Source organism: Arachis ipaensis, chromosome B4 (genome assembly GCF_059453495.1).
Source record: "Arachis ipaensis isolate K30076 ecotype BB chromosome B4, ASM5945349v1, whole genome shotgun sequence".
NCBI lineage: Eukaryota > Viridiplantae > Streptophyta > Magnoliopsida > Fabales > Fabaceae > Arachis > Arachis ipaensis.
The window spans coordinates 141,754,725-141,776,938 of NC_142439.1; the positions used below are offsets into that span (position 1 = coordinate 141,754,725).

At 37.1% G+C, this 22,214-nt stretch overlaps 1 long non-coding RNA gene across 1 annotated transcript in view; it reads right to left on the reverse strand.

The window, feature by feature from the left end:
* Positions 1-1,803: 1,803 nt before the first annotated feature.
* The window catches only part of LOC148569480 (uncharacterized), a 55,097-nt gene continuing 34,686 nt past the window's right edge, over positions 1,804-22,214 (reverse strand). Inside the window, exon 2 of the long non-coding RNA XR_015880942.1 lies at positions 1,804-1,848. This is a non-coding gene — a long non-coding RNA (uncharacterized LOC148569480). The remainder of the gene's footprint in view (positions 1,849-22,214) is intronic.

Sequence of the window (22,214 nt, forward strand, 5' to 3'; positions counted from 1 at the left end):
TCTTGAAATCTTGTATCACTAGATGATGAAGCAATATTTTCAAAATGTGATTTTTCAGATTTATGAAATCCCAAACCAGCTTTATCATAAAGAGGTTTTTGACTAGCCAAAATTTGATTAAGATTTTCAGAACTTTGTGTAAACTTGGCTAAGTCTTCCTTAAGTCTTTTAACCTTTTTAAGCAACCCTTCATTTTGCTTAAAACAGTCTACATATGCAAGAACACAATGGTTACTTTCACAGCTTCTGACTTGGGCTCTTAACTGCTTATTCTCTTCAATAAGATCACAAGCAGTTTCGGCCTCTCTCACTTTTTCTTTTAGAAAACTGTTTTCAGCCTTAAGAATGGTGATTTGTTGTTCAAGTTCTTGATTTTCCAGCAGAAAACATCTTATTTTTTCAGAAAGGTGGTCTATCATAAGATGAAGATCTTCAGTGTTAGGGTTATGAAAGACTACCTGATCTATGTGGTCTGCCATGAGACATGTTTGTGACTTGGTCTCGGTTTCTTCATCATCATCGGAGTCATTCTCTAAGTCTTCCCATGAGGCCATCAGTCCCTTTTTCTTTCCTTTTTTCGGCTTTTCCTCCTTCTTCAACTTGGGACAGTCAGATTTGAAATGCCCCGTTTCCTTGCAATTGTAACAGGTTACTTTGTTAAGGTCTTTCTTCATCTTCCTTGAGCTGCTGCCTTTGCCTTTGAGCTTCACCATTTTCCTGAATTTTTTTGCAAACAAAACAAACTCATTTTCAGAAGAGTTATCACTGGATTCATCATCCAGAGGGTTAGTCATAGAAGAAAAGGCAATTCCTTTCTTTTTTGAGTCCTTTTTCAAATATGTGTTTTCAAAAGCTAGAAGATTTCCTCTCAAATCATCAAGTGTCATGGAATCTAAGCTACTGCTCTCAGAAATAATTAAAGATTTTGTTTCCCACTCTTTTGTGAGACATCTCAACACTCTTCTCACTAGCACAGATTCAGAATGTGTAATTCCCAAAGCATCTAAGACAACAATGATGGCGTTGAACCGTTCGAACAGTTCATCAATGGACTCTCCTCCCTTCATTGCAAACATTTCATACTCTCTGTTTAACATATCTGTCCGAGTCTTCTTCACAATGGTGGTTCCTTCATGAGTGATTTGCAATTTGTCCCAGATTTCCTTTGCTGTTGTGCATCGTGATACCCGTCGGTACTCCTCGAAGCTGATAGCACAGTTGAGCAGATTCACTGCCTTGGCATTTAACTCCACCTTCTTCCTATCTTCCTCGGTCCATGTTGCTTCTGGTTTGAGAGAGACTACTCCTTCAGCACTTGTGGTAGTTGGATATTGAGGCCCTTGTAGGATAATCTTCCAAAGTCTGTAGTCCACTGCTTGTACAAATATCTTCATCCTCTCCTTCCAATAGGTATAATTTTTCCCATTGAAAAGAGGAGGTCTGTTGCTTGATTGACCTTCAGTCAGATTGTAGGACACCACATTTGCGCCACTGTTTTCTGCCATAAGGATCTTTACTCCAAGCTGCAAAGCTTGATCTCTTTGAGACCAAGCTCTGATACCAATTGATGGTTTCAGTGGCTAAGAGAAGGGGGGTTGAATCTTAGCCCCCTTTTTTCTTGATTAGACTTGCTGAACTCAGAGGAGACTTTTCTGTTTTAGCTCGTCTCTGGACACGAGACTTTTTGTTTTTGCTCGTCACTTGCCACGAGACTTTTTGTTTTGTCTCGTCACTCGGCACGAGACAATTTAGTTTTTGCTCCTATGCAGTAGAAATCAGAAATGGAGTAGGAGAGAAGAAAGATTACACCCAGATATATCCTGGTTCAGCTGCTAAGTGCAGTGCAGCCTACATCCAGTCTCCATCACAACAATGATGGAATTTCACTATAATCAACCTGATTACAAACTGTAAAGTGCTAACCCAACTTACAAGGGGATTCCTACAGAATCATGAAACACAACATAGATGAACAAAGGAACTCTAAGACATCTATGGCTTTTTCTTTTAATTTTGCACTCTCTGCCTTTTTCCGCTCGATGGCTTTTTCATTACAAACCTCACTGTTTGCCTTTTTTCCATGAGACTCAAGACATGACAAAATTAAACAGAAAAATTACAAAACAGAATACATTGAAGGAGAAGAGAAATCTGTTAGCTCAGGTAGCTCTGAGAACTCTGTGCCTTGCACTCTCAAATTTTCTCCTTGCTTCAAACAGTGGCTGTCCACCCTTATTATAGAAGAGGGGAGCCTCCACTTATTGAAGCCAAAATCGAACCAACTTCTTCCTCCTTCAACAAACCGGTTCGGCCACATAGAGAGAGAAGAGATAACGATGCATTAACTAACATGCAGTTACCTCTAGTCCTTTCTTGATCATCACCCTTCATCAATCCGAGCTCTCCATCCTTGGCTTGCCCTCCAAGATGGAATTCTGGCCCTTGATGCTTCATGATGATGATGACTTCATCTACTTCAATCTCTGCCTTCAACCATCACTTCACCACTCTAGCTACTCCCTGTGGTGGTTGAGCAGAATCAAAGACAAGCCATGCTTCAAGAATCTCCCCTGCTGGCCGAATCTTCAACGTCCATTTTTGAGCATGAAAGGCTCAAGATAACCTCACCAAATCTAACCACATTTGGTAAGTATCTTAGCCATAGCTCATTTTTATTTTAGTATGTTTTCTTGCCATCATTAGCTTGATGGTCTTGATGCATGCAGCTTCTTCCTTCTCTTGGTTGAAGAACATTTCTTCCATTGTTTCCTGGACAAGGACCGAAGAAAGAAAAAGAAAGAGATGAGAGAGAATAAAAAGAATCTGAAGAAAAGCAATATAAAGTGGTTAAACAAATTAATTGAGAATAGCTTGCTTTTACTTCCCTTGCTTAGAGTGGCGTGTTTGTCATAATAGCCATCAATCAATTCAGCTGATTTTTCTCTCTCATGTTCCCCATGCATTAATTAACAATGTAATAGATTTTGAAATCCATCACATGGTTAAAGGCTTGGTTCCGTTGGAAGCACTTTGCTTTCATTTTTCCTTGGTTTCGCACCAAGTTTGGAACCATACATCACAAATAAAATTTGGGCTTGTAACATTGAAATTAAAACTGGCCCATTTGGTTAACATTTGCTTTCCTGATGAAATTGATTTCGGATCAAGTATAGAAAGCATTCATCAAAATTAAATATGGGCTTGGCTATAATAACATTGAGCTTGGCCCATAAAAATTCAGCCACTAAATATAACACATGTAGCAGGGCTGATTTTTAATTTGGGCTAGCAACAATTTTATTTTCCGGCCCAAGGTGAAATCTGCACAACAAAATTATTAATTAAGCAAATATGAATTAAGATCAAATTAATAATTTTGTAATTAAATACTTTAATAATGTTTGTTCATCATCAAAATTAATTAAGAGTTTTCCAAACTCATCAATCTCCCCCTTGATGACAAACATTATTAAAATTGAAATGGAAAGAAATTTAGAGATAGAGTAAAGAATACTCCCTTTGATTTTGGATTTCTCCCCCTTTCTAAATGTCATAAGGCTCCCCCTTAATATATACCATTTTTACCAAGGGAAGCACTAACCTGTAACATTTGAATCAAGCTTCAAGTAATAATGTTTTTTAGCATATTTTATGATGCTAAATGCTTGATTTATGAGCAGTTTTTATTGATAATCAAAAACTTATTTGATATCATAAACTGATTTACTGCTCAAACTTTTTCATACAAACAAACATTTATCCAAATATTTTCCAAACGTTTCCTGTTAGTATATCAGAGCAAAGCAAAATGATGGAAAAATATTTGAAGCACACATGATCAAAACAAGGTAGTTTTAATACATTCCACAGTTTAAAGGAACTGCCAAAAATAAGTTCTCAATATAACAAGTTTATCAATGATGAATCAACAGCCGGGCATCTCAATAAATCTAACATAATTATAAACCAAATGCCAAATGACAATTAACTAATCATGATAGACTAAGAACAGTTTAAACATCAATCATAGTGAATGCAATAGCAACATGCATTCTTTGAACAAGGGTGATCATGAATTTTCAAATTTGAAAATTTCAACCCCTGTTCCCCTATTTTTCAGCCTCTGTTTCGTTCTGTTTCGTTCCAATTTCAATTTTGGAACCTTAATTTCCTCCCCCTTCTGTCATCACGGGGGCACCTGCACAAAGCATTGTTATAGAAAACAGAATATGCAATATAACAGTCCAAAACATAACCAAATGGTGTCATCAAAGTATCACCTAGGTAGCTATTGTTAGTTGCAACCTTAACAAAAAACAAAAGAACTAATTGAGCCAAAGTGTGCCAATATCAAATAGTAACCGGAAAGTTAATCATCAGAAAGATTGAAGTCAGGTTCCTCTGCTCCGTCATCACTGCCAGCTTCTTCTTCAAGGCTTTCCAACATTAGACTTACCCTCTCTTGGAATTTCTTCCATGCCGACTCATTTTCAGAAGCAAGTTTACGAGCAGATTTGTGAAATTGAATCATGAGGTCGGACATATGGTTGAATTCTGTGAGAATATCTCTGCGGGAACCAGTTGTCTTTGAGGATTCTGGGTGGCCTTCAAAGTCCTCATCAGAAGCCATTGATTTCTTTCCTCTTTTTGCAGCCACGCCTCCTCTGATCATGGAGACCTTGTTCTCTACATCCTCATTGGTTAAATCTACCTTGAAGTACTCAAAAATGCATGTAAGAAACATTGCATAAGGTAGATTGGCCTTTTTTGTACTTTTCACAGACTCCCATATGTGACGAATCATAATATAGCTAAATGAAATGGAAGATGATGTAACAAGAGCAAATATTATAAGACAATCAGATATGGTTACCCTGTTGTGAGAACCACTTTGAGGAGTGAGAATGTGTGTTATGATGCGGTGAAGCAGAGAATTAGTTAGACCCAAAGCCTTATGAGTCGGAACAGTTCCATCTAGGCTAGACAAATTTTCACAGATTTGATGAAGCACCTGCTTGTATGTAACTCCTACATGTGAGTCCCATTTATCACTCATGTAAGCCTTTGGCCCTTCATCAATGTATCCGAGGGCAGAAGAGATGGTTTCAGAATTCAGGATGATATGAACCCGTTTTACATAAGAATGAAGGCTACCATCAATAAACCTCAGATTTGCATAGAACTGCCTGACCAACCCTGGGTACACCATTTTATGAATATGAAGCAGGGGTGATCATTTGAGACCATCAAACATAGGTTGTAGGTCGATTCCTTTGGAAGCCAGAGACTTAAGATTCACAAGGTAAGAAGGGCACAGATGCCTTTTCTCCAGGACATCATTGTGAAATTCGAAGGAAGCACACGTAGAGAACCTTGAAGGATCAAAATATGAGTGTGGTTTGTGAAACTTGTTCTTGAACTCCATAGACCCAAGGTTCATAGGTTCTCTGGTCTCATGGAGCGCAAAACCCTTCGTCTTCTTTGAACTCTTCCCGGATGCATGTGGGGTTGTTCTTTTCGGCGATGATGAAGGAGGTGAAGTATGAGACTCCTCTACTTCTTCTTCTATGCTAGGCTCCTTCGCCTTCTCGCTTTTCCTTCTTCCAGATGATTTTTGAGCAATAACTTTGCGCCTCATAGTCTCGGTTCTCTTGGAGGGTGGTGAAAGAGAAGAGGAAGAGGTGGAATGAATGTGAATGTGTGTATGTGTTTGGGGTGTAGAAGGTTTTTGAGATTGGCGAATTCTCTCACTCTTCCTTGGTGCTGTTTTCTTTTTCATAATGATGAAGATCAATGAAGATGGAATTTGGAGAGGAAGAGGTGGCCGAATAGTGAGGTGAGTGATGGGAGGTTAGAGAAGCATTAAATGCTTAATTGGAAAGAGAATGAGAGAAGTTATTACCCATTAAGAGAGCGGTTATTATCCAAAGGAGGGTTTCAAAAAACTGAAAAGAGGTTTCCCTAAATCAAGGGATTAGTTGGAGAGAAAGATTTGATTTGACAACATACTTCTTCCACCAAGATTTGATGAGACAACCAAGAGGTTTTGTTGATTTAATTTTTCAAAAGAAAGGAAACTAACAAAACTGTCATGGTGGGGTCAAGGAATTTTGGTGGGGCCCATAAAATTTGAATTCTGCGTTGCCTCCCCCTTGACCACAGCTCTTCCTTCATGCCATTAATTGTTTCTCGTCCAAACCTACGAGCAAAAACTGAACAGAATTACATATTCACAAATTTTCAATAAAGCTTAAATCAAACATTCCCAAACTTTTTCTCAAGGTACAGAATCTGTCTTCACAGAGGGGTTTTGTAAAAATATCAGCAATTTGGTCTTCAGATTTCACAAATTGAATATCAATAGTACCTTTTTGCACATGTTCCCTAATGAAATGATATTTTATCTCAATGTGCTTGGTTCTTGAGTGCAGAACAGGATTTTTTTGAAATGTTTATAGCACTCATATTGTCACAAAATAAAGGAATACTATTGATTTTTAAGTTGTAATCTTCCAATTGAGTTTTTAACCAAATTAATTGTGAGCAACAAGCAGATGCGGAAACATATTCAGCTTCAGCTGTGGATAGAGCCACTGTGGCTTGTTTCTTGCTTGACCACATATTGAGTGAGCTTCTAAGGAAGCAACACATGCCGGAGGTGCTTCTTCTATCCACTCTATCTCCCGCATAATCTGCATCACAAAACCCTACTGCACAAAAGTCATCAGATTTAGGATACCATAGCCCATAATTACAAGTTCCCTTAATGTACCTAATGATGCGTTTAACGGCCGTAAGATGGGATTCTTTTGGGTGAGATTGAAACCTTGAACATACACCCACACTTTGGACTATGTCTGGTCTAGAGGATGTAAGATACATGAGTGATCCTATCATTCCTCTATACCTTGTTTCATCCACATCTTGGCCATCATCATCCTTTTCAAGTTTAGCATTGGGATGCATAGGAGTACCCATTGATTTGGAATTTTCTAGGCCAAACTTTTTGATAAGTTCTTTTGCATACTTTCCTTGGTAAATAAAAGTACCACTAGGAGTTTGTTTAATTTGGAGGCCAAGAAAGAAAGTAAGCTCTCCCATTAAACTCATTTCAAACTCACTAGTCATGAGTTTTCCAAACTCTTCACACAAGGAAATGTTGGCCGATCCAAATACAATGTCATCAACATAAACTTGAACAAGGAGTATATCATCATTAGATGCTTTAATAAATAAAGTAGTGTCGGTGGTTCCCCTTTGAAATTGATTTTCCAACAAGAAGGCACTAAGCCTTTCATACCAAGCCCTTGGAGCTTGTCTAAGACCATAAAGAGCCTTAGTTAATTTGAAAACATGATTTGGAAACTCTTCATGTTCAAAACCGCGGGGTTGTGCCACAAACACTTCTCTATCAATAAAGCCATTAAGAAAAGCACATTTAACATCCATTTGAAATATTTTGAAACCTTTATGGGCAGCATAGGCAAGAAGCAACCGAATTGCTTCCATTCTAGCTACCGGAGCAAAAGACTCATCAAAATCTATACCCTCTTCTTGATCGTAACCTTGGGCCACTAATCTAGCCTTGTTACGAACAACTTGTCCATCCTCACCAAGTTTGTTTTTAAAAACCCACTTAGTACCGGTAACTTTCTTACCATCCGGATGAGGTACTAGTGTCCAAACCTTATTCTTGTCAAATTGAGCAAGCTCCTCTTGCATTGCCTTAACCCAAGATGGGTCCTCAAGAGCTTGTTTGACATTATTGGGCTCAATTTGTGACAAGAGAGCAAGATTGCTAGGTTCGGTTTGCCTTTTGGTAGAGGATCTTGTAGTTACTCCTTGAGAGGGATCACCAATGATGAAGTCATGAGGATAACCCCTCATAGACTTCCATTCTCTAGGTTTTCGGCCAGGTGTTGAACTTTGATGAACTTCTGGTGGTCTCACTGTTTCAGTTTCTCGTGTCTGCTCAGGAGATAAAATGGAAGTTTCTCCTTCAATCTGACGAGATAAAACCGGGCTGACAGATTCTTCATTTTGCACAGATTTGGGCTTTTCTTTACTTGTTGCTGCCTCTTCACAATCTGAATCATTATCCTTCACAATACTGGGAATTAAGTTAGAATCACAAAAAGTAACATGTATGGATTCCTCTATTGTCCTATGCTCCTTGAGATAAACTCTATAGGCCTTGCTTGTGGTGGAATATCCAACAAACATTCCTTCATAAGATTTTGGATCAAACTTTCCAAGATTTTCTTTATTATTAAGCACAAAACATTTGCATCCAAAAACATGAAAATACTTAAGATTTGGAGGGGTTCCTTTCCATAGCTCATAAGGTGTTTTCTTTAACCCTTTTCTAATGATTGTTCTATTCAAAATGTAACATGCTGTGTTCACAGCTTCAGCCCATAAAAATTTAGGAATTTCATTCTCACATAACATAGCCCTAGTCATTTCTTGAAGGCTTCTATTCCTTCTTTCAACCACCCCGTTTTGTTGGGGGGTTCTAGGACATGAAAAGTTATGAAAAATCCCTAAGTCATCACAAAATTTTTCAAAATCTTGATTTTCAAATTCTCTTCCATGATCACTTCTTAAATGGGCAATTTTCAAATCCTTTTCATTTTGAATTTTCTTACAAAGGGTGGAAAAAGCATGAAAGGCATCATTCTTATGAGCAAGGAAAAGTACCCAACCAAATCTAGAGTAATCATCTACCACCACAAGACCATAGTGTTTACCTCCTAAACTTTGAGTTCTAGTAGGACCAAAAAGATCAATATGTAACATTTCCAATGGCCTTTTGGTTGAGATTCCATCTTTAGATTTAAAAGAGGATTTTACTTGTTTGCCTAATTGATAAGCGTCACAAGTAAGATCTTTGTCAAACTTGATGTTTGGAATTCCTCTAACCAAATTTCTTTTGACTAGCTTAGAAATTTGATACATGTTAGCATGTCCCAACTTTCTATGCCAAAGCCATTTTTCAGATTCGAAAGATGTAAAGCATGTTACATTTTGTTCCTTTAAATCCTCAAGAGTTAATCCATACACATTGTTGCATCTTTTAGCTTCAAGAAGAACATTCCCAGTTTTCTCACACACAACTAAACAAACAAATTTCTTAAAAATAACTTCAAAACCCAAATCACAAAGTTGACTAACACTAAGTAAATTATGTTTCAAGCCATGTACAAGGAGAACATCATTTATACAAGATGAGAAATTTTTACCCACTTTCCCAACAGCCACAATTTTTCCTTTTGCATCATCACCGAAAGTGACAAGCCCTCCATCATATTCATCAAGCTTTATGAAGAAGGTTGTCTTTCCGGTCATATGCCTAGAGCATCCGCTGTCCATATACCACATGTTTTCCTTCCTTTTGGATGCTAGGCACACCTACAAAGCAAGCTTAAGTAACCTTAGGTATCCAAATCCTTTTGGATCCTTTTACGTTAAACCATCTTCTATGTCCTAAGCCATTGTAATCAAAAACAATTTTATAAACTTTATCACCCACCATTCTTTCACCAAAAAAACATTGAATAGAAAAGTGTCCATTTCGATTGCATAGCCTACAAAATCTTGGAGTTGCCTTTTTGTCAAAGTAGGTGGGATCTTGAAATCTTGTATCACTAGATGATGAAGCAATATTTTCAAAATGTGATTTTTCAGATTTATGAAATCCCAAACCAGCTTTATCATAAAGAGGTTTTTGACTAGCCAAAATTTGATTAAGATTTTCAGAACTTTGTGTAAACTTGGCTAAGTCTTCCTTAAGTCTTTTAACCTTTTTAAGCAACCCTTCATTTTGCTTAAAACAGTCTACATATGCAAGAACACAATGGTTACTTTCACAGCTTCTGACTTGGGCTCTTAACTGCTTATTCTCTTCAATAAGATCACAAGCAGTTTCGGCCTCTCTCACTTTTTCTTTTAGAAAACTGTTTTCAGCCTTAAGAATGGTGATTTGTTGTTCAAGTTCTTGATTTTCCAGCAGAAAACATCTTATTTTTTCAGAAAGGTGGTCTATCATAAGATGAAGATCTTCAGTGTTAGGGTTATGAAAGACTACCTGATCTATGTGGTCTGCCATGAGACATGTTTGTGACTTGGTCTCGGTTTCTTCATCATCATCGGAGTCATTCTCTAAGTCTTCCCATGAGGCCATCAGTCCCTTTTTCTTTCCTTTTTTCGGCTTTTCCTCCTTCTTCAACTTGGGACAGTCAGATTTGAAATGGCCCGTTTCCTTGCAATTGTAACAGGTTACTTTGTTAAGGTCTTTCTTCATCTTCCTTAAGCTGCTGCCTTTGCCTTTGAGCTTCACCATTTTCCTGAATTTTTTTGCAAACAAAACAAACTCATTTTCAGAAGAGTTATCACTTGATTCATCATCCAGAGGGTTAGTCATAGAAGAAAAGGCAATTCCTTTCTTTTTTGAGTCCTTTTTCAAATATGTGTTTTCAAAAGCTAGAAGATTTCCTCTCAAATCATTAAGTGTCATGGAATCTAAGCTACTACTCTCAGAAATAATTAAAGATTTTGTTTCCCACTCTTTTGTGAGACATCTCAACACTCTTCTCACTAGCACAGATTCAGAATGTGTAATTCTCAGAGCATCTAAGACAACAATGATGGCATTGAACCGTTCGAACAGTTCATCAATGGACTCTCCTCCCTTCATTGCAAACATTTCATACTCTCTGTTTAACATATCTGTCCGAGTCTTCTTCACAATGGTGGTTCCTTCATGAGTGATTTGCAATTTGTCCCAGATTTCCTTTGCTGTTGTGCATCGTGATACCCATCGGTACTCCTCGAAGCTGATAGCACAGTTGAGCAGATTCACTGCCTTGGCATTTAACTCCACCTTCTTCCTATCTTCCTCGGTCCATGTTGCTTCTGGTTTGAGAGAGACTACTCCTTCAGCACTTGTGGTAGTTGGATATTGAGGCCCTTGTAGGATAATCTTCCAAAGTCTGTAGTCCACTGCTTGTACAAATATCTTCATCCTCTCCTTCCAATAGGTATAATTTTTCCCATTGAAAAGAGGAGGTCTGTTGCTTGATTGACCTTCAGTCAGATTGTAGGACACCACATTTGCGCCACTGTTTTCTGCCATAAGGATCTTTACTCCAAGCTGCAAAGCTTGATCTCTTTGAGACCAAGCTCTGATACCAATTGATGGTTTCAGTGGCTAAGAGAAGGGGGGGTTGAATCTTAGCCCCCTTTTTTCTTGATTAGACTTGCTGAACTCAGAGGAGACTTTTCTGTTTTAGCTCGTCTCTGGACACGAGACTTTTTGTTTTTGCTCGTCACTTGCCACGAGACTTTTTGTTTTGTCTCGTCACTCGGCACGAGACAATTTAGTTTTTGCTCCTGTAGAAAACAGAAATGGAGTAGGAGAGAAGAAAGATTACACCCAGATATATCCTGGTTCAGCTACTAAGTGCAGTGCAGCCTACATCTAGTCTCCATCACAACAATGATGGAATTTCACTATAATCAACCTGATTACAAACTATAAAGTGCTAACCCAACTTACAAGGGGATTCCTACAGAATCATGAAACACAACATAGATGAACAAAGGAACTCTAAGACATCTATGGCTTTTTCTTTTAATTTTGCACTCTCTGCCTTTTTCCGCTCTATGGCTTTTTCATTACAAACCTCACTGTTTGCCTTTTTCCATGAGACTCAAGACATGACAAAATTAAACAGAAAAATTACAAAACAGAATACATTGAAGGAGAAGAGAAATCTGTTAGCTCAGGTAGCTCTGAGAACTCTGTGCCTTGCACTCTCAAATTTTCTCCTTGCTTCAAACAGTGGCTGTCCACCCTTATTATAGAAGAGGGGAGCCTCCACTTATTGAAGCCAAAATCGAACCAACTTCTTCCTCCTTCAACAAACCGGTTCGGCCACATAGAGAGAGAAGAGATAACCATGCATTAACCAACATGCAGTTACCTCTAGTCCTTTCTTGATCATCACCCTTCATCAATCCGAGCTCTCCATCCTTGGCTTGCTCTCCAAGATGGAATTCTGGCCCTTGATGCTTCATGATGATGATGACTTCATCTGCTTCAATCTCTGCCTTCAACCATCACTTCGCCACTCTAGCTACTCCCTGTGGTGGTTGAGCAGAATCAAAGACAAGCCATGCTTCAAGAATCTCCCCTGCTGGCCGAATCTTCAACGTCCATTTTTGAGCATGAAAGGCTCAAGATAACCTCACCAAATCTAACCACATTTGGTAAGTATCTTAGCCACAGCTCATTTTTATTTTAGTATGTTTTCTTGCCATCATTAGCTTGATGGTCTTGATGCATGCAGCTTCTTCCTTCTCTTGGTTGAAGAACATTTCTTCCATTATTTCCTGGACAAGGACCGAAGAAAGAAAAAGAAAGAGATGAGAGAGAATAAAAAGAATCTGAAGAAAAGCAATATAAAGTGGTTAAACAAATTAATTGAGAATAGCTTGCTTTTACTTCCCTTGCTTAGAGTGGCGTGTTTGTCATAATAGCCATCAATCAATTCAGCTGATTTTTCTCTCTCATGTTCCCCATGCATTAATTAACAATGTAATAGATTTTGAAATCCATCACATGGTTAAAGGCTTGGTTCCGTTGGAAGCACTTTGCTTTCATTTTTCCTTGGTTTCGCACCAAGTTTGGAACCATACATCACAAATAAAATTTGGGCTTGTAACATTGAAATTAAAAACTGGCCCATTTGGTTAACATTTGCTTTCCTGATGAAATTGATTTCGGATCAAGTATAGAAAGCATTCATCAAAATTAAATATGGGCTTGGCTATAATAACATTGAGCTTGGCCCATAAAAATTCAGCCACTAAATATAACACATGTAGCAGGGCTGATTTTTAATTTGGGCTAGCAACAATTTTATTTTCCGGCCCAAGGTGAAATCTGCACAACAAAATTATTAATTAAGCAAATATGAATTAAGATCAAATTAATAATTTTGTAATTAAATACTTTAATAATGTTTGTTCATCATCAAAATTAATTAAGAGTTTTCCAAACTCATCATACCTCAAATGGCATAGTCTCCCATATTGGTCGCGAGTTCGAGTCTCTGTATCTTTCGTAAAAGAAAAATAATCTATTCTTAATATATAAAAGTAGATACATAAGTATGCACCACATTACTTTTGAGACATTTCTTTTCTCCTACTAATGCCATGTCAGCAATATTGCTTACTTGGCACAACTTTAGGATCAACCACTCAATTCTTGCCAAATCAACTATTATTTTCAAATCAGCAAAAAAATAAAATATACAAATAAAAAAAATTAAAAAATAGAATCCAATAAATTTGTAACCTCCAAATATATTGAATTCATATTCCTATATTTATTATATCTTACCGTTATAAACAATACAATAAATTTATAAATTAAAAGTTTGAAAAATGAAAATTATATTTTATTATTATAATTATGTTTATTATAATCATTTTAATTTTTGCCAATGAGTTATACCTCAAATGGCATAGTCTCCCATATTGGTCGCGAGTTCGAGTCTTTGTATCTTTGGTAAAAAAAATAATTATTTTAATTTTTAGAAGTAACACTAGGTACAAAGAACTATTATTGTAGTTTTCACTTATTATTAAAAACAAATTCTATTTTATTTTACCAATATAAATTTTGAAAAGAATATTTGAAAACTAAAAAAAACAAATTTATTAAAAGAGTATCAAAACGAAACAAAAAATATAGAGTATATACCTATTTTGGTCCTCAAAGAATTTCAGACTGGACACTTTAGTCCTCAACTAAAATTAATTACTTGATTGGTCCCTAATAATTAATTCCGTTAGTCAATTAGGTCCTTTACTCCGTTAACTCTAACGGAGGACAAAATAGTCCCTGACAACTCTAACATGGGACAAAATGGTCCCTGACAACTCTAACAAGGGACAAAATGATCCCTGATCCCTTTATTCGAAAACGACACTATTCTTCCCCAATTTTTATCATATCTCGCATAACTCTAACATTCATACTCTCCTTCTTCACAGTCTTCTTTTCCATCTTTTCCTTCCTCCTCTTTAACTCCAAGATTAAGCATGGTGTAATTGTCACACGTGTCGCACCTACCTCAACATGTTATGGACCACACACTTTCTAAATCTTTGTGACTGGTACATCCACCTCATCTGCACTTCACCCACCAAAAGCATTCACTTCCATGTCTTCGATAACATCACCTCCAACCCCGACACGTCCACGACATCCTCAAAACCAAGTTCCACAACTACTCCAAGGGCACGCCTTTCTCCACTCTCCGGCAAGCAATATAGATTGTTGGACATTAGGACACCATGAGAAGATTCTCCTTTGACATCATATGCAAATTCTCATTTGAAATAGACACCGAGTGCTTCATTCCTTCTTTTTCAGAGTCCAAGTTGGCAGATAGCTTCGACCTCGCATCCAAGATATCAGTACAACGAGCAATATCGCTGTTGCCGCTCATATGGAAACTGAAGCGATTACTGAACATTGGTTCGGAGAAGAAGCTAAAGGAAGGGATCGGAGTGGTGGACAATGCGGTCATGGAGATAATAGGGCAGAGGAGGAGGGAGATGGCAACGACGACGACGGATCTTAACAAATCAGACTTGCTGTCTAGATTCATGGGATCCATCGAAGACGATAACTAGTTGAGAGACATAGGCATTAGTTTCCTGAGTATGAATTGGTTGAGAACAAGTTGAGAATATTTTTCTTATGAACATTAAATTTATAGAGTGTGCATTGTGTAGTTTGAAGTTACAGCGTTAGACTTGTAATAACCAGAAAAAAAAATAGATAAGACGTGGGACCCACTCCTAAGTATATTTTTTCCTTCTCTAACCCTAGCCCCACACTCACTCACCTCTCACTGCCGCACACACCTTCACTCACCTCATACCCTCTTTCTCACAACACACACCCAGATTCAACAGAAAAGAAAGAAAAAGGAAAGAGAGAAGAGGGGAGGTCGCGAGAAGAGAAGGGAGGAGGAAGGAGGGAGGAGGGAGCTGTCCACGCCGAGCTACCACGCGAGGAGAGAGAGAGCCACGCCTCGTCACCACCGGCCTGGAGCTCACCATTCGTGACCCGTCGCGCCGCCGCCTGCCGCGTTCAGCTCGCTGCCGTCGCGTCACCATCAGAGGCCAGAACCGAGAGATGCGTCTGAGAGAGGGGACGAGCGCGAGAGAGGAGACGAGGAAGGACAGCCGCCGCGTCTTGCTTCCGTTGCTGCTGAGCTTCAACCGCCGCCATGCCAAGTCGCGTCGCCATTGTTGAGACAGAAGAGAGAGCTCGAAGAGAGAGAAACAGAATGTGCGAGAGGAGCCGCTGGGAATAGAGGGCTGTTCCGTCACCGGTCGCCGTTCGAGTGAACCTTGGTTGCTAATGGAACCGTTACTGTCAATAACCCAATAACCCAAACTATCGCAGCTCCACCTTGTCGCTACCCAAATCTAAACCCTACGCTCATTCGTTCCATTTTACTTCAATCCTCCTCACCTTGGATTTTGGCACTCCGGGTTCGGTATCTTCGGTCCCTTGGGACCAAGTTGTGAGTAGGCTTTACATTTATAATTGTTTGATTGTGCATCTATAATTATTTTGACATATATCTATTATGATATTTGAATTATACTCACTATATTTGTCTAGAACGGTTTTAAATTAATTAGAATAATTGATTTATTAAAATTGAATAATTCATTTTTATGAAGTTTATACTTTCGGAACTATACATGAGATCATATATATTTTTGATAAAGTTTTGTATTATTTTAAATTGATTGATCTTATCTGAATATCTGTTTTTGAGACCATATATATTTTTGATAAAGTTTTGCATTATTCTAAAATGTTTGAGTTTACTTGAATATCTGTTTTTGAAGTATTGAAGTATTTGTTGGTATTCACTTAGTTTAAAGATTGTGAAATATATTTGAAATGTGTTTTGATTAAAAAAAAGTATGATTGGAAAGGATTCTGATGAGAAAATATAATATGATTTGATTTGATTCGATACCTTATATATTTGAAAGATCAAAGATTTGTTGTATTTGAAATTATATGTTTTGAATTGGTTTGGGAGGCTCGTATTAGAAAACCGTAGTTAACGGCGGTTATGACGTTAACTTAGATGTATCTAACTCAGACTCCAGCTAGCAGGGGTGTTGCTAGCCTAACGTGTAGGCCACACGTTAGATCTGTTATTCTGTTAGGACACACAAGAGGAAAGGGCTATCCATAGAGGTGAAGCCGCCCAAGTGTGGACTTTTGATTTGATTTCTGTATGAGAACTCCCTTATTGATTCACTTATTATTATCAACTATTATTTTCTAATTAAAATTACTTTGATATAATGTTTATATGGTCTCATGTCGATTATAGATGTATTGTCTAGTCACTGAGTTTTCAAACTCACCCCGTTTTTCTAAAAACATTTTTCAGGAACAATTACTTGTCTATGTGAGGCTTTCGATTCAAGATGTACGATCTGCAATGAGTACTTATTTGTTGACGAGTTCTTAGATGTATATATGCTCCATATGACACAGATAGGATCCAACTATTTTAATTATCTTAGTTTTGTTATAAGTGTATAATTATTTATTTTAGAACTTGTATAATATTTGTAACTTTCTTATTCAACTTATAGTTGAGTCGGCTAGGCTTGCTAGGGGACTATTTCCCTGAGCGCCAGTCATGGCTCATTTTGGGTCGTGACAAAGTGGTATCAGAGCTTAGGTTTAATCTGTGTAATGTGGAGCAAGTGTCCTATGGTAGGATCACGATTGTATAAATAGAAGCGCGCCTATTTGTACAAATTGTGGCACTATCAAAGGCCTATAGCGATGTCATCTTTGTCCGTTATGTCGTTGTTGTCTTTTGGTTGTTATCATGCGACTTCTGCCGCTTCTTGCCACTCTTTTCCTCTTCTTTGTACCCAACCTTGAGTTATCTTTTGGTAGTTTTTCTTGAACTTGCTTTTCCAATGATTTTAGTTTTGGTTCCGGTTTGCGACTCTTATTTTTTTAGCAGGTTCTGCCCTTTCTCGCTTTTGTGAATATTTGCTTTAATCTTCTCTATGGTTCTCGATTTCAAGATTTCATTCATGATATAGAAGATTCGATATGTTCTTGCTATGAATTACTATCTGATTCCTGTTGTAAAACTGTATTCGGATTTGTGAATTGTGGATTTGCTTAGTTGTTGAATTGAGGTGCTTCTTTTGGATTTCGATAAACGAGGAGTTTTTTCTTCTTTTGTGAATGATCTTTAAAGCTTACATAATTTTGAACCACTCGTGATTCTTTCTTTCAAAACAATAATTGAACTGTTATTCAGTTGCTCAAGGAGAAGAACTACGCAATAAACATTTGAACGGAGTGTTATTCTTGTTTCTTTTTTTTATTGGAATTGTGATTTTCTTTGCTTTGGTGTGGCGATTTTTTTTGGATAATCTGTTAGCTGAATTGAATCTTTTTCGATCTGAAAGTTTGGTTGAATTCTTTTAATTTGATGATCTGTTCTATTACGGTACTGTGTTGTTGAACATGACCTTTTTATTTCCACGGAATGCTTGCTTTTTGTTGGGGATTGGATGATGAATTCTGCTTTTGCCTAGATCCAAAGAAACCGAGAACTCCTTACCCTTGCTTTTCCCCTGAAACTTCTATTCTTCAACTGTTCTTATCATTATTATGTAGAGGGATTTAGCTTAAGTTTTGCTTGGTTCGCAATGCATGTGAATCAAAATGTAGTTATATTCTATGCAGCATTGTAGCCTGGTTGTTGAACACGATGAATACAATGGATTGAATCTAGTTTCCTAAAACAGTTTTTCCAAACTCTTCTTTCCTTTTTGATCATTCCAACCTACTGTGCTAGCAGCATTTGAATTAAAATGTCGTTGGTTTCCCGTGTAGTGTTGTCTGATTGTGGGTGTTGAGTGCTTCCTAGTGATATGCTTTTGTACTTGCCTGGTTCATTTGTTTAATTTTTGCTTTTTTTCAATTTTAAATTTGCTACTTGTGTTGTTTCCTTCGTTATTCTCTCGTGGTTGGAAATCGGTTTTTGTTTCTCTTTTCCTTGGGAACCAATTGAAGGGTATGGGATTGCACCAAGACTGTTTTCAAGATTCCGAGGTTGATATGTCCTTGTTATATTATTCTTTCACTTTCTACCCCTTAGATATTATAAAAAAATAACTTGATTATGTAGTCATTTTACTTTTGTTATGACCTCCAATGCTTTTCATTGGTTGCAACAATTTAAATTTTTTTTTATCAGAAGATATGATTTCAAAAAAAAAAAAGAAAAAGAGAGAAGCTCTACAAAAAATAATACAGGCTCATGATCTAAATTAAATTTGTCTTCTCTATTGAATTTTTCTGCCATATTCATTTTCTAGCATTAATAGTTGATGCAAAGTTCAATTTAAAGTTGTTTTCTTGTAGCGCTATGTTCGTTGAGTTGGTTGAGTAACATTGTCCATGTAATCGAGTTAGATACTTAGATGTGGAATTGGTGACTTTTACCTGGAGTTTGAATGCCCTAGATCTTTTCTTTTGTCTCTTCTATTTTCTTTCCATGTATTTAATATGAACATGTCAATTCTTGTTCCTTTGCAGTGTTGTCTTCCAATCGATACTTTTGACTACCATACTCATATATGGTGACTTCTAACTTGGTACAGCAGTTTGTGTTTTGTTCTTAATGATTTTGACTGGTAGCTTTGAGAATGGTGATAGGCCCAACCTGTTGTTCCCCCATCCTAGTTGTTGACACACTTTTAAGATAGGAGAGTTAAGTGTTTAATGAACACTTATTGGTCGTCGTTTACCATATATGCTGACTGTATTATATATACTCAATTTTGCTTTTTATTGTTTTTTTATTTTTGACCGAGCACATAGAAGTTATTGGAATTGATCACATGAATGGTATAGTTGTTTATGCTTCCAGCTATCTTTGACCAAAATCACGCGGTGCATCGGTTGTCGGGGGTTATCAAGGATAAGAGGATTTGATTTTAGTTTTAACTTTTTGGTGGTGTTCTCTTTGGATGAGATATTGGAATTAAATTGCGAACATGTTTTTGTGCAGTTAAACGATCGAGTGTATTGGAGATTTAACTTTGGGGGTTTAGGAGCAAGATTTTGTCTACACACACACACACACACACATATATATATATATATATTCCAACTCAACTTTGCCTTTGTTCTCACCTTGTGTTTTTGTTTGATCTAGTCTTACGTCAGTTTGACAAGCTGTTTCTTTCACTTATCTTCACCTTTCTCTATACGTGTTTGCCATAATTGGTCACACTAACCATAATTGGAGAATTTTGCTTAAACGCTGTGAGGGGTCTGAATTATGTTACAATTGTTATGAATTGTTGTGCGGGCCTTAAATTGTTCTTGCATGTGAAGTATTGAAGGACCTCTTCTTGGATGGTTTAACTAAGATTTTGTACTTAAATGAGTTGAATGTACTTAAATAACATCTTGTCATGTTTTACACTGTCTATCTCATTTATAGTCAAGTAATTTCCATTTTTATATTAGTATGCTTAATAACTAAAGTCATGATAATAATAATAATAACAATTTCCGAGAGACTTAGTTAGAGATTTCTAAATTAGGAAAAGAGAGCAGGTTAATTTTTGTGACAGTTAATGTTTTCATTTTTTGACTAATTAATTATATATTCTAAAATGTGGTGTCAAGCCTTGAATTTATTGTCTTACTTTGCTTCTCTATTACTATCTCTATCTTATTGTTTGTGGTTTTGATTTATGAATGTTGTGGATATTTCATTTAGGTTATAAGAGTGTTGCTCTTCGTTTTCTTGCTTGTGATGCCACTCTTTCTTTTTTTTTTTTTGTGACTTTCTTGATCCTAATGTTCCAATTTTGATCTATACATAATATAGACTTTAGGTCTTGTATCTTCTTTCTCTTTTTTGATACTGAAAAATTGTGTCCTTTCAAATTAGAAATAAATTAGAAGCGATCTTTGTATGTATTTGTTTATCTAGGCCATGTCTCCTAACTAATTAATAAGTTTTGATATTAGAAATGTATTTTCAAATAAATAAATAAATAAAAATTCCAAAGTACTTCTTTGATGGGAAAACTTTCATGATGAATGACAAGTGTTTTGATCTTAGTAGAAAATTTATACCAAAATTTGCAAATTTATCTTTATCATATGATTTTCACGAAGCTTGGATATATGATTTGAGTTTTAGATTAGCTATTTAAATGTATTTATCTCTTTAACCGGAAGGAATATGTTGCATTGTGTGGTTATGTTGTAATTAGTTGAACTTCTATAGTAATTGATAAGCAAGTTATCACAACAATGTTTTAGGTCTGAGAAAGATGATCATTAAAATGATTTTCCTTTGTCGCTAGTGTATTCACTGTGTCCCCCTTTAATTCCATGATTGTCACAATGTTGCTTTTTCTCTTATTCCTAAATTTGTTATTCATTGCAACAATGTATAATTCTATGAAATATGTGTAACTTGTACTGCTCACGCGATATTACATAGTATATTGGTTGAAATTCGGGGACCGAATTTCTAAAGGAGGGAAGAATGTAATAACCAGAAAAAAAAAATAGATAAGACGTGGGACCCACTCCTAAGTATATTTTTTCCTTCTCTAACCCTAGCCCCACACTCACTCACCTCTCACTGCCGCACACACCTTCACTCACCTCATACCCTCTTTCTCACAACACACACCCAGATTCAACAGAAAAAGAAAGAAAAGGGAAAGAGAGAAGAGGGGAGGTCGTGAGAAGAGAAGGGAGGAGGAAGGAGGGAGGAGGGAGCTGTCCACGCCGAGCTACCACGCGAGGAGAGAGAGAGCCACGCCTCGTCACCGCCGGCCTGGAGCTCACCATTCGTGACCCGTCGCGCCGCCGCCTGCCGCGTTCAGCTCGCTGCCGTCGCGTCGCCATCAGAGGCCAGAACCGAGAGATGCGTCCGAGAGAGGGGACGAGCGCGAGAGAGGAGACGAGGAAGGACAGCCGCCGCCATGCCAAGTCGCGTCGCCATTGTTGAGACAGAAGAGAGAGCTCGAAGAGAGAGAAACAGAATGTGCGAGAGGAGCCGCTGGGAATAGAGGGCTGTTCCGTCACCGGTCGCCGTTCGAGTGAACCTTGGTTGCTAATGGAACCGTTACTGTCAATAACCCAATAACCCAAACTATCGCAGCTCCACCTTGTCGCTACCCAAATCTAAACCCTACGCTCATTCGTTCCATTTTACTTCAATCCTCCTCACCTTGGATTTTGGCACTCCGGGTTCGGTATCTTCGGTCCCTTGGGACCAAGTTGTGAATAGGCTTTACATTTATAATTGTTTGATTGTGCATCTATAATTATTTTGACATATATCTATTATGATATTTGAATTATACTCACTATATTTGTCTAGAACGGTTTTAAATTAATTAGAATAATTGATTTATTAAAATTGAATAATTCATTTTTATGAAGTTTATACTTTCGGAACTATACATGAGATCATATATATTTTTGATAAAGTTTTGTATTATTTTAAATTGATTGATCTTATCTGAATATCTGTTTTTGAGACCATATATATTTTTGATAAAGTTTTGCATTATTCTAAAATGTTTGAGTTTACTTGAATATCTGTTTTTGAAGCATTGAAGTATTTGTTGGTATTCACTTAGTTTAAAGATTGTGAAATATATTTGAAATGTGTTTTGATTAAAAAAAAGTATGATTGGAAAGGATTCTGATGAGAAAATATAATATGATTTGATTTGATTCGATACCTTATATATTTGAAAGATCAAAGATTTGTTGTATTTGAAATTATATGTTTTGAATTGGTTTGGGAGGCTCGTATTAGAAAACCGTAGTTAACGGCGGTTATGACGTTAACTTAGATGTATCTAACTCAGACTCCAGCTAGCAGGGGTGTTGCTAGCCTAACGTGTAGGCCACACGTTAGATCTGTTATTCTGTTAGGACACACAAGAGGAAAGGGCTATCCATAGAGGTGAAGCCGCCCAAGTGTGGACTTTTGATTTGATTTCTGTATGAGAACTCCCTTATTGATTCACTTATTATTATCAACTATTATTTTCTAATTAAAATTACTTTGATATAA